This window comes from Populus alba, chromosome 1, assembly GCF_005239225.2.
Source record: "Populus alba chromosome 1, ASM523922v2, whole genome shotgun sequence".
NCBI lineage: Eukaryota > Viridiplantae > Streptophyta > Magnoliopsida > Malpighiales > Salicaceae > Populus > Populus alba.
Genome location: NC_133284.1, coordinates 36,644,540 through 36,656,749, shown reverse-complemented (window position 1 = coordinate 36,656,749; position 12,210 = coordinate 36,644,540). Strand labels below are relative to the sequence as shown.

General features: G+C 34.4%; 1 pseudogene; it reads right to left on the bottom strand.

Moving 5' to 3' along the window:
- Positions 1–6,389: 6,389 nt before the first annotated feature.
- LOC118050567 (uncharacterized) lies at positions 6,390–9,269 on the bottom strand (annotated as a pseudogene).
- Positions 9,270–12,210: the final 2,941 nt, after the last annotated feature.

The following is a 12,210-nucleotide window of genomic DNA, read 5'->3' as shown; positions in this document are numbered from 1 at the left end:
GAACACTTAACAAAGTCCCATACTAATAAAAACTAAGAACCTGAAAATAATATTAAAATTGAAGGTTGAGTTCAACCAACTCAATTAAGGAATAACATTTAATATACATTTTAGCTATATACAAGGATTAAAACAAATGTATATACGTGCGTTAAGCATAATAGTATATGGTAATGGAATACATGTTAGAGATCAAATAACACCCGAAAGTGATTAGATGACACTCAAAGATGATCACTGTGGGAGGATTAGTCGTCATATGTTGTCTCTCTCATCAACTAGGTATATAGATACAAAGTGCAATTACTCTATGTAAGCATGGAGTTTCTGACAAGTCTAATATCAAAGCATAACAGATATTCACACAATTATCAAAGCAACTGAATGTTATATCGAATATAATTTAATTCAACATAATGTGAATACATATTCAAGAAACTGATAAGTACTTGGAAATAAATCAACATATATAGATATTCAAGAATGTCATCCTTGCCCATCATATAATCAACATACATAATTTATTTATATTACATGCATATTAAAGATTATCTCAATCATCTAAAAAACAAAACAAAAGACAGATGGATGGAAAAAACATAGACTACTAAAAATCTTTAGAAGGAACATCAACAAAACCTATAACGGATATGAAAAACATTAAAAAATAACTCGATGCCAAATAATAATAAATATTAAAATTCTAAGCATAAAAATCAAAATATAATTATAAAGTTGAATTGATTTGTCTGATTGATCTCGAATATAACTTAAACTGATCAAACCTAACAAGCCCTATTAATCCCCACTACTAGGTCAACCAGTCGACTACCACAACAAGCAAACCAGTCATTAAGTAGCATCAAGTCAACCAGTTCAGACCACATGGTCAACCAGTTGATCAAGATTTCCAGAATGTTAATTTGTCAATTTTTAAACTTGTAAACCCCCAACAATTAATCTATTCATTTAAAACCCATAATTTTAGTCTTTAATCAGTTTGTTTTAAGATAAAATTAACACCTTAAACTTTAATTAAACTCTTACATCATTCAATCACCAAATCAATATAAAAAACCTAAGCACTTCTTTAATCATTCTATAATCAATTTCCTAATCGAAAGTAACAAAAAAGGGAGACACTTACTAGTGTCTTCAACCTTTCTTGAACCAAAAAAATTAGTGAAAACAAAATCCTTCATATTTTTTGGAGGAAGTCACAATAGAGAGAAGAAATTAGGAAAAGAAAGAAAAACAATTCTCTGACAACCTTTCTTTTAAATACAGGTTAATTGGGTTGGGTTTGGGTTGAGCTTTAAGCTTAAATTTGATGGGCCAAAAATATAGGTCTTACAACACTCCCCTTGTTATACAAAATTCTTCCTCGTATTTAAACTCAAAATGTACAATATAACAAATAACTTATATAATACAAAATTCATAATTATCACCAAAATTGTATTGTATTTCTTTATTCATCATAGATCCAATTTAAAGCTTTGTTAAAAAATTAGAGAATTTCATCATAATTTTGCTATGCATTATTACTAAGGTATTCATAACTTATCTCTAAAATTCTATTTCTTAAACTATCACTTAAAGTCCACTTCAAAAATCACAAAATAACATCATGCTTCCATTGCGCACTATTAAATCTCTAATATAACAAATAACTTATTTATTCATCATGCTTGCGTTGCAAATTTTATTATCTCCAATAAAAGAAAAATATCTTATGCATCACTTTTCTTGAACAAAAGCCTTACTATCATGATTAAACAAGTGTGGATACTTGTTGAGCATTTTCTCCTTAAGCTCCCACATCGCCATGTTGGGCCTCTTAGCTTAACCAACTTATACTCCATCCTCTAACTCTCATGCCTTAATAACCCTGGTATGATCCACTACATCCAAGTACATCTTAAACTTATGAACCCTGATAGCTTTGAAGAGGTAGTTTTTTTAGATGTTTTAGGAACACTTTCTACTTGAAAGTGTATAGGATGCCACAACATATGAGTTTGAGAGGTTGGTTTAGGGTGATTTTACTATAAGAGAGTATGATGTGGAATTTACATGACTATCCAAATATGTTGGCTATATGGTATAAACTTATACCAGTTCACAGTCACCTCACTTTCCAACCTGAAGGATGATAACATCAATGCATGATGATTCCAACACTGAACACATGCTGACAACAATACTTGAGAAATTCTACGATATCATGCCCGATGAAATGCCACACCAGCTGCCACCTATACATGATGTATAACTTACCATTGATCTCTTTCCAAGATCATCCTTACCCAATTTACATCATTACAGAATGAGTCCTCTAGAGAACGAGGAATTTAACTGACAGATTCAATAGCTACTAGACAGGAAATTCATCTAGGAGAGCTTTAACCCCTGCATCGTCCCAGTATTACTCACACAAAAAAAGATGAGTGTTAGAGCATGTGTGTAGACAGTTGAGTAAATAATAAGATAACGATAAAATATTGATTCTCGATTTTACAACTTGATGACATGTTGGATATATTAAATGATGCCTTTATGTTTACAAATATTGATTTCGTAGTGGATATAATCAAAACAAATGCATCGAGTACTTTCATGAGTGCTATGATGCAAATTCTTGAACCTTTCTTAGGTCAATGTGTCGTTGTGTATTTTGATGACATCCTAATCTTTAATAGTTATTTGCAGGATCATCTAGTTCACGTTAAACAGATCTTGGTAGCCTTAAAGGTGGAACAACTCTATATTAATCACACCAAGTGTTCATTCCTAAAGAAGAAAGTCTATTTCTTAGGCTTTATCATCTCTGATAAAGGTGTTGAAGTTGACCTCGCCAAAGTGCAAGCTATTCAGAATTAGCCAACACCTCTATTGCTACCCAATTTTTGACCTGTGTTTTGATAAATTTTTAGAAAAAAAATCCAAAAATAGTGAAACACATCAAAAATCCAAAAAAAAATATATTTTTTAATATATTTGCATCATTTTTAGAAATTTTAGCATCGTCTCAAAATAATTTAAATTTTCAAAGATCATGGGAACGCGTTTGACTTTTAATGCGTTATTTTAAAAAAATCATCGATTTTCCTCACTCAAGACAATGTTGATAAAAAAAATCCAAAAAAATAAGAAAATATCAAAATTTACAAAAAAAAAAAAAAAAAAGAAGAAGTTAAGGAACCAATTTTAAGGCTCAAACAACATTTTGCCTATAAATAGTAGCCTTCAACACACACAAATGAGGGGGCAATTTTGCACAATTGAGGGTAATCATAAAAACCCCTATACCACAAAAAACCCTAAAGAACCTTAACCCTTACTTCCCCCTTACCCACGCTGCCGACCACTTCTCCCCTACCAAAGAGAAACCAGAACACCGCACCCTCCCAACCGTTTCTCTCACATACTATCTCCTTCTCCCTTTCACTGCCGCCACACCTAGAGAACCCCAACAACAGCCACGAATCAACTCCCCCCTCCACAGATCCTCCCTCTCAGCTGCTCCCTTTATTCTTCGTAGCTTCTAAACCTGCCTCTATCTCCCCTACGAGTTTGCCTCTCTCTCAGCCGACCTATCAGCCCCTCTCTCAGCCACCGTGAGCGGACCACCCCTTCACTCTCCTCTCAGCCGGTCTTTGTCATCAGCAACAGGATCCCTCACGAACCCAGATCGGTCCGCCGCTCCTTCCTCCTCTGCTTTTTCGCCACACAATAGTTCTCACTAGCCAACCTTCCACTATAGCTGAGATGCACAACAATGCCCACAGAACAACCATCGTCCCCTTTCCCTAGCAGCGACCTCTAATACTCCTTCCACAACCACTAGATCATCTGTTTGAAGAAGAAGGACAGACTAACAAAACCGAACAGAGCAAAAAAAAAAAACAACAGACCCGAGACCAGGAAGGAGAAAGAAATTAAAATCAATTGGCTTGTATGTTTTTCTCCTTTCACATGTAACAATGATTCTCAACGTCGGTGAGGAAAAGAAGAGGGGAAGAAGTCGATCCAGATCCCCCCTATTTCTAGGTTTTTTCCAGGCGGTGGCTCGTGGAGCAATGCGCCGCCACTATTCCAACACTGTTCATCCAGTTCCAGAATGTTTCCTAACATTGTTAAGGATTTTTTAGGGTGTGTTATGTAATTTTTAATGTTTTAATGTAATTTTTGCTTAGTTTTTTATTTTGGATAATTTGTAGTGTGTAAGAAAAAAAAAGGAAAAATATAGTAAAAGTGTATGTGTGTGTTTGTTTTATGAATGTTTATATATATATATATATATATGATAAAATTGCAAAGAATAAAGAAAAATTTAATATTTTGATTTGGTCATGGTCAAGAATTATTAACTTATACGTAAGTTGTATTTCTAATATCCAATAAAAATACAAAATTTTTAAAACTTCTTTAACATGTCAAAGCCACGAAGCAACTTACCTCAGGTAGGGTGCGTTAGGGATGCTAATACCTTCCCTAATCACAACCAGTCCCTTTACCTGTGAATCTCTGACAAGACCAGTACATCCGATTTCCTAGTAGCCTTCAATCAATTACTAGGTGGTGACTCCCAACGAACGAATCAAGCAACAGCATAACAAAAAAATCACCAGCTGACGCCGCACGGGGACACGTGCGACAACCTCGAACCTTCTCTAAGGTCTAAAGCTTTCATGACCTAGCTATATTTTATTGAAGGTTCATTCGACATTTCAACACTATTATAGCCCCCAATAATCTAGTGTTTAAAGGGTAAAAACTTCACCTGGACAACAACAACCAACACAACTTTTATACAGGTTAAGGAGAAGTTTGGACATGCACCGGTTCTGAAGCTACTAGACTTCTTTAAAGTCTTTAGTAGCTTGTGATGCTTCACATGTAGAAGTTGGAGGTGTCCTAAGTCAAGAAGGTCATCCTATTGCTTTTTACAATGAGATGCTTAATGACACTCGTCAGAGGTATTCGACATACGATATGGAATTTTATGCTTTAATTCAAACTATTAAGCATTAGCATCCTTACTTAATCCATAGAGAATTCACCCTTTATACTAATCATGACTCTTTGAAACACTTGAACTCTTAGAATAAACTAATGCGAGGCATTTGCGTTGGATGAATTATTTGCAACAATTTGATTTTATTATTAAGCACAAGTCTTGAAAAGAGAATAAAGTGGCAGATACATTAAGTCGACAACCTTATTTGTTGCACATATTCTCAATCCATTCTATTGGATTTGCAGAGATAATAGATTAGTATACTGATGATGAAGGCTTTGGCACAATATGGGGTAACTTGAAGTCCAGAATTACCAGACCTGGGGGTTACTGCTATTTAAGGGATGTCTATTTATTTTATGGCACCAAGTTATGCATCCCCAAGGGGTCCCTTCCGTAATCCATCATAAAAAACTCCATGGTGGTGGCTTGGCTGGGCATTTTGGTTATAACAAAACTTATGCCATGGTTGCTGATCGATTCTATTGGCCTCGGATGTGTAAATATGTGCATAAAGTGGTTGATCGATGTAGGGTCTATCAGTTAAATAAAGGGACTAAAAATCAAGCTGGACTTTACACACCCCTTCTAGTTCCTAATCAGTCGTGGTAGCACATTAGCATGGATTTTGTTCTAGGATTGCCTCGGACTGTTAGGCAACATGATTCAATTATGATAGTAGTAGATCAATTTTAAAAAATGACTCACTTCATCCCCTGCAACAATACCTTTGGCGCTTCTAAGGTAGCTATGGTATTCTTACAAGAAGTGATCTGGTTATATAAGGCACCACTCTTTATTGTATCCGATAGAGACATCAAATTCATCAGTTATATTTGGAAAACCTTATGGATAAAATTAGGAACAAATTAATGTTTTCTAGTGCGTTCCACCCCTAAACTAACGATCAGACCGAAGTGTTCAATCGGAGCTTGGGCAACTTACTATATTGCTTCATTGTTGATTATAAAACTAGCGAGGATTTTATACTGCCACAAGCAAACTTCGCTATCAACAATTATGTGAATAGGTCTATAAGAAATACACCTTTTGAAGTAGTATATGGCAGACGGTCTTATACTCCATTGGATCTCTAGCCATCACCATTACCTCCCAGACCAAGCACATTTGGTCTTAATTTTTCAGAATATATGAAAGATGTTCATGCTGAGGTTAGAAAACATCTATCTCTTAGTACTAAATCATATACAACCTCTACCAATGCTAGATGCAAGGAAAAATAGTTTAACAATGGTGATATGGTACTTGTTCCTCTAAAACCAGCACATTTTCCTTCAGAAAGTTTCACCAAGTTACATGCAGCAAGACACGTTGGTCCCTTTCGAATTACTAAGAAGTTGGGTAGCAATGCATATGTCATAGACATACCTTTTGACTTTATTATTTCACCATTTTTTAATATTGAAGACATTACTACATTTAAAAGTGATGCAAATGATGTGGTTCATAGTTCACAGATAGAGGACATGCCAGCCTTCATGCCTAAAATCCTTGTAGCCACCACATCGCACCACAAGATGAAGTTGCCTCCATCATTGATCACCAGTTCGTATCTACACGTTGTAGGGGATATTACAAGTTTTTAGTCAAATGGAAGCAGCGATCCACTTCAGATTCAGCTTGGGTCAAAGGTACTAAGCTTCAACGACTGCATCCAGACTTATTTACTGCATAAGTTAATCATAACTTGCCGGAGTCAAGTTCTTCAAGAGAGACAGCAATTCATGAAAATTAGGAGGCAAAGGTAGGTGACTTGTAACTCACGAAGTCTACTGGACAAAGGAAATGTGCGGGATAAAGAGAAGCTCTTAAAAGCTTATTAGCTGAAGTTATTTTGTCCTAGTTAGCTGTTAGTTTCCTAATCAAATTAGTATTTGATTTAAATACGTATTGGATTATAAGTTCTTAGTTGGCGGCCGGTATTTAAAAAGAGAACAGGACTGACAATATATGATGAGTTTTGTTTACAATTAAATTTCTATTAAATAGAAATTGGAGGGTTTCCTTTGCAAGAGATTTTGTGTTCTAGTTACTGATAGTTCCTATTCATTTCAACGAGAGGTTGAACCAGGAAGCTTTACATCACTCACTCCATGCAAATCCTATGAAAAAACCATGATAGTTAAAACAAAGTATACCCACTCTTCCTTCTCAAAACAAACAAGATACACTGTAAGAGTAAATTTCTCCTTTCATTTCACTGTTCTGCTCTATTTACGGCTAACTTTATCACTGTGATGCACTCATGGAAGGGCAAGGTGACATACCTGTTAATATTCTTGGTTGGAATAGAGACTAATGCTCACGGCTTGTGGCTTTTTTTCTTCTTTTTTTTTTCTTCTATATTTGGTAGGGCATAGCAGAGACCTTGCTTGAACGCTGTGGCCCCCTCTCTGACAGTTGCTGTTATGGGTGAAGCTCTTAAGAAAGAAATAAGAGCTGAGGTTTCTTCTTGATTTCGATGCACTAGAGTAGAATACGATATTATTTAGAGCTTGCAAAAGATGATACTGAATCACTGGACTGGAAAAATTCAAAAGCGAGAACATGTCATTCACAGCTGCATTACTGCTAGGGAACTATAGAAAGGAGTCTGCCATTGGTTGCTGCTGTGACTGAACTAAAGTTCTCGGTGGCTGAGGCACTGTTGTTTGCCGCTACTAGACTGCAATAGAGGTCGCGATCTATCAAGTAGCTGAGGCTGGAACGCTGGAGTTGCAGCTTGTTCACGGTGCTGTGCAGGGCTTGGAGAGGTCCACGGTGCTGCTGATGAAGAAGCTGCTGACGAGCCAGTGCATAGCTGATTCTACGAGATGCCACTGCTGGAAGTGTACCTGGAGGGTCACAGGTGCACTGCTGAGGAGGAATGGTTGGAATGCTGGAGCTGTCGCTGTCGCTGGAGAAGAAGAAAAGCTCACTGTTACTGGGTTGCTGGCTGGATGAGGGAAAGCTTCTCACAGTGGCAGGGAATAACTCTAGCAACCGGTAGTGATGGAGGTTCTCGTTAGTGAGAGGAAGCGTGAGCGTGAGATGTGTGGTGGCAGATGGGAGGCACACGGTGGTGTGAAAAAAGTTGAGGGAAATGGTTTATGCCAATTGGTTTTAGCACTCCACAAACTAGTAAAATTTCCCTTACCTGATATACATGAGCACAAATAACTGCACAAGCCAGGAATAATGTTGCAGGGATGCTTCCTGCCCCCACTGATGTCCATGTCAGGCCCACGAAGCCGAAGAGAAGTGACGAGTAAGCAGCAATGAAGGCCACTGAACAGCTTCCCAAAGCCATATATCAAAGCACAATTAGCAAACACTTATCGATTCTCTCCTTGAATAAATGTGCTTCTTTTTCATCAAAACACAAAAGTTTGTAGTTTGAATTAACCACTCACCTGCCAACCAAATTCACAACTGATTCTTTCTTGTTCTTATCTGCTCCTGTATCGAAATCATAAACAACATAGTTGCTGCCCATGGACCACACATGAATTTTAACAGCTTGAAGTAAAGGAGATAACATAGTATACCCATGAGGATAGTTTGCTGACGGTGCACTGTTATATTTAGCAAAAATACAGCCAGTGAAATTACTCATTCTAGGACATTTAGGCTACGAAGCACACTAGTTTAGGATGAGATTTTCCAAAGAGAGAACACAACAAACACCACTAATCGAAGCACCTAAGAGGTCTGCTGTCTCCCTTATGCATCTCGAGGTCTTACAAGAAAGATGTCTCCCTTTGCTAGTTCAGTAAATCCGTTAGGCAGGATCGGAAACTATGTACCATCTTCTAGAGTAATTGCAAATAAGCAGCTGCACCACCTACCTGTTCCACTAAACAAGAAAGATGAACGCAGTGTATATTAGTAAGAGGAAAAGAATGAAGCTAGTAAAAAATGGCTGAAGTGTGATGCAAATCATCTACCATTAAATTCTCAGAAGCATGCATGGTCACACAATCAATATTCAAAGAAATACGCAGTTGTTTCGCCATAACTACAAGGACAACTCACAGTGTGATTCTGGAATTATCTTAAACTAGTATAAATATATGTTTGGAGTCTTGTAAGTCAAAGTCCAAGTCTATTGAGACTTCCTCTCCTAGGAGAGTAATTTATTTATATGAATAAGATTGTCTTCCACCATGTTTCCCTTTTCTCATTCAAATATATTTCTAACATGGAATCGAAGCTAGTTTGATATAGTGAGCTTCTAAAAGGACTAGAGTGTGAAATCTCAAAATAAATGGATGGAGAAGTAACGTCAAAAAAAAAAAAAATAGATGTGCAAAATGATAGCTTCTAATAAAAGAAGTGAGGTCTTGCATAAAAAAAGATTACAAAAAAGAAGACTAAGAAAAAGGCTTAGTGCAAATTAACAACTTCTTGCACAAGAGATGAGATGTGATACAAGAGCAACCACACATGAAAAAGAGAAAAGAAGAACTCTTCCTACAAGAGATGAGAAATGGCCAGAGAGCAAGAAGACAACAACTTGAAGAAAAGAAGTGATCACTTGAAGAGCCAAATATTAAAAAGAGATGTTTGGCTAAAAATTAAATTGTGGCAACAACCACAAGAGGATAAAAATGGCTAAAAATAGCCATTTCAGACGAAGACAATAATTGAAGAAAAACAATTTAAGGATATGGCAATGGAATGCCATTAGCTAGCCATGATGAAAGGAGTGGCTAAGACAAAGATGCAAAATAAATTTTCCTAAAATGAAGATGGAAGTTAATTCCAAAAACAATTATGAATTAGTGTGACAGTAAAAAAAAATAAAAATAAAATATTAAAAGTTATCATAAGACCTCTATCACATAAAAAATTGTGACACTTTCAAAATTAAAGGGGCGTGTTAGAATTAATTTTGAAGTCTATATTCAAAGTGTTTTTTAGTTTTTTTAAGCGTCTCTTACATACATGCATGTAACTATTAAAGATGTATTTATTTTTTAAGTCTCTTAAATTAATCCTAGACTAGTATAAATAGATGTTTGCAGTCTTATAAGTTGAAGTACAAGTCTATTAAGACTTGTCAAAAATAATATATTTATACAAATATGATTGTGTTTCACCATGTTTTCTTTTTCTCCTTCAAATATATTTCTAACAGCACACTCAACATAAGTTTCTTTAGATTCCAAACTCTCTTAGCTACCAAAAAATTCAATTTACTGACTTGGATTTCAACAAAGCTTATTAATCATTCCATCATGGCATTTGTTAAGCTAAACCTTTTGTTCAAACCATGTCCCAATTTAGCAGAATCAATTTCGGACAACCCAATATATATATATATATATATATATATATATATATATATAATTTGAAAATATTGGAGTTTCTTGAGACAAGACCCCTGGTTGAGGTTACAAAATGCTGCTGCCATTGTTGCTATCTATTAACGGACTATATTTTCTAAACTGATCATCTACAAGTAGGAAGGAAGAGAGTAAACATTCAGTTCAACATCCAATCATGAGCGCCTTTTGCAGGTGATGATATAAACAAAACTAAAAGAAAAGAAAAGGAGAAAAAAACCTTGAAGAAAGGAAACCCTTTTGCACATGCATGTCTCAGACTCTGTCTGTCTTTGTTCTAAGAAGAGATGAGAGAAGGCAAGTGCAGCCCCTCTTGACAAGAAGGCAACTGCAGTAGCTAACGGACAGGAGTAAAGCTTCTCTCCTTGCAAAATCAGGTCTTGGCTAATTGAGGGACCAATGAAATCTTAACATGTAAGCTTAAGGATCAAGATTTGGTGTCAGTTGCCAAGATCGTCCTACCAATCTTTAAGTTGAAATTGGGCTATGGATGCTGGTTTGTGTTCGGCCCTGCCTGACCTTGAAGGAATTTTGGGCTCAATTGAGCGGCTAGGGTTCATTGCTTGTTTTCGGTTTTAAAGTCTGCTTGGTAATTAGAAAGTTGTTGTTTTTTAAAAATATATTTTTGTTTAGAAATATATTGAAAAAATATATTTTTTTATTGTTTAAAATTTATTTTAACATCATTATAATGATATGAAAATACTCAAAAAAATTAATTTAAAATAAAACAATAAAATAATTTTAATTTTTTTTAAAATGATTTTAAAACGTATAAACAAATAGATTCTTAATATCTTGGCTTTGGATTGAATGGGGAGATTGATATGTTTGGTGGATGGTCAGTAAAATAAAAGTAGTAATAATATTTTTTTTAATTTAATGACAGATTTATTTTTCTAATATTACTCTACTAGCAAATAAAGATGATTTTTATTTTACACTGTAGATTTTTTTTAATATATCACCAATTTTATCTCTGGCTAGTACTTCAAATGTTATAGAAAATATTATGATGACTAAATATATTGATTGATATTAATAGAAATAAAAGAATTCCTAACATTAAAAATATATAAAATTAATTTAAATTTTAAAAAAAATCATTATTGAAGTGCAAAAAGTTGGAAATTCAAAGAATTTTATTTTCTTGAGTTGAGACTTTTTATACTTTGGTCATCCTTAATTTGATCCTTTGTCCTTCAAGTTGCATTTTGTGCAAATTTCAAAGTAATACTTTTAGAAAAATAATTATTAAAAGTTATGTAAAATATAGTTTTTAAGTACATATATTTTTTTAGAATAAGTTCTTAAGTATATATGGTGATAAATTAAAGGATGAATTACTAGTGGAAAGATATATAAAAATTGAAATTGGTAGTATTAGTAATGATAGGAAACAAAAACAAATATAGTTAAAGGTACTTGGTAACCCTTTAATAATCACTATCCCAAAGAATAATTTTTATAAGGCTATTTTTATTGAAATATAGTTTTTTAAGTGAATAAAAAATATAGTTACCAAACTTGATTCAAAGATTAATTTTAAAAAAATTATGGGTTATTGGTTACTAAATTAACTCAGGTTAATTATTTTTATTAAAACAATAACATTTTGTTTTTTCTTTAACTATTTATAAGATATTAATCTAATCGGTTTTGATTATGGTAACTGAATCATGAAAAATTCATCTACATAAACAAGAGTTTTGTTGTGCCAATATATTATCCTGCTCAACTAAAACTTCATCCAGTAAATCATGATTTGAATTTTAAATTTTTCAAATCAATCTACCATATCAAATATGTTTAATAGCTATGATAAAAATCCAACGACAT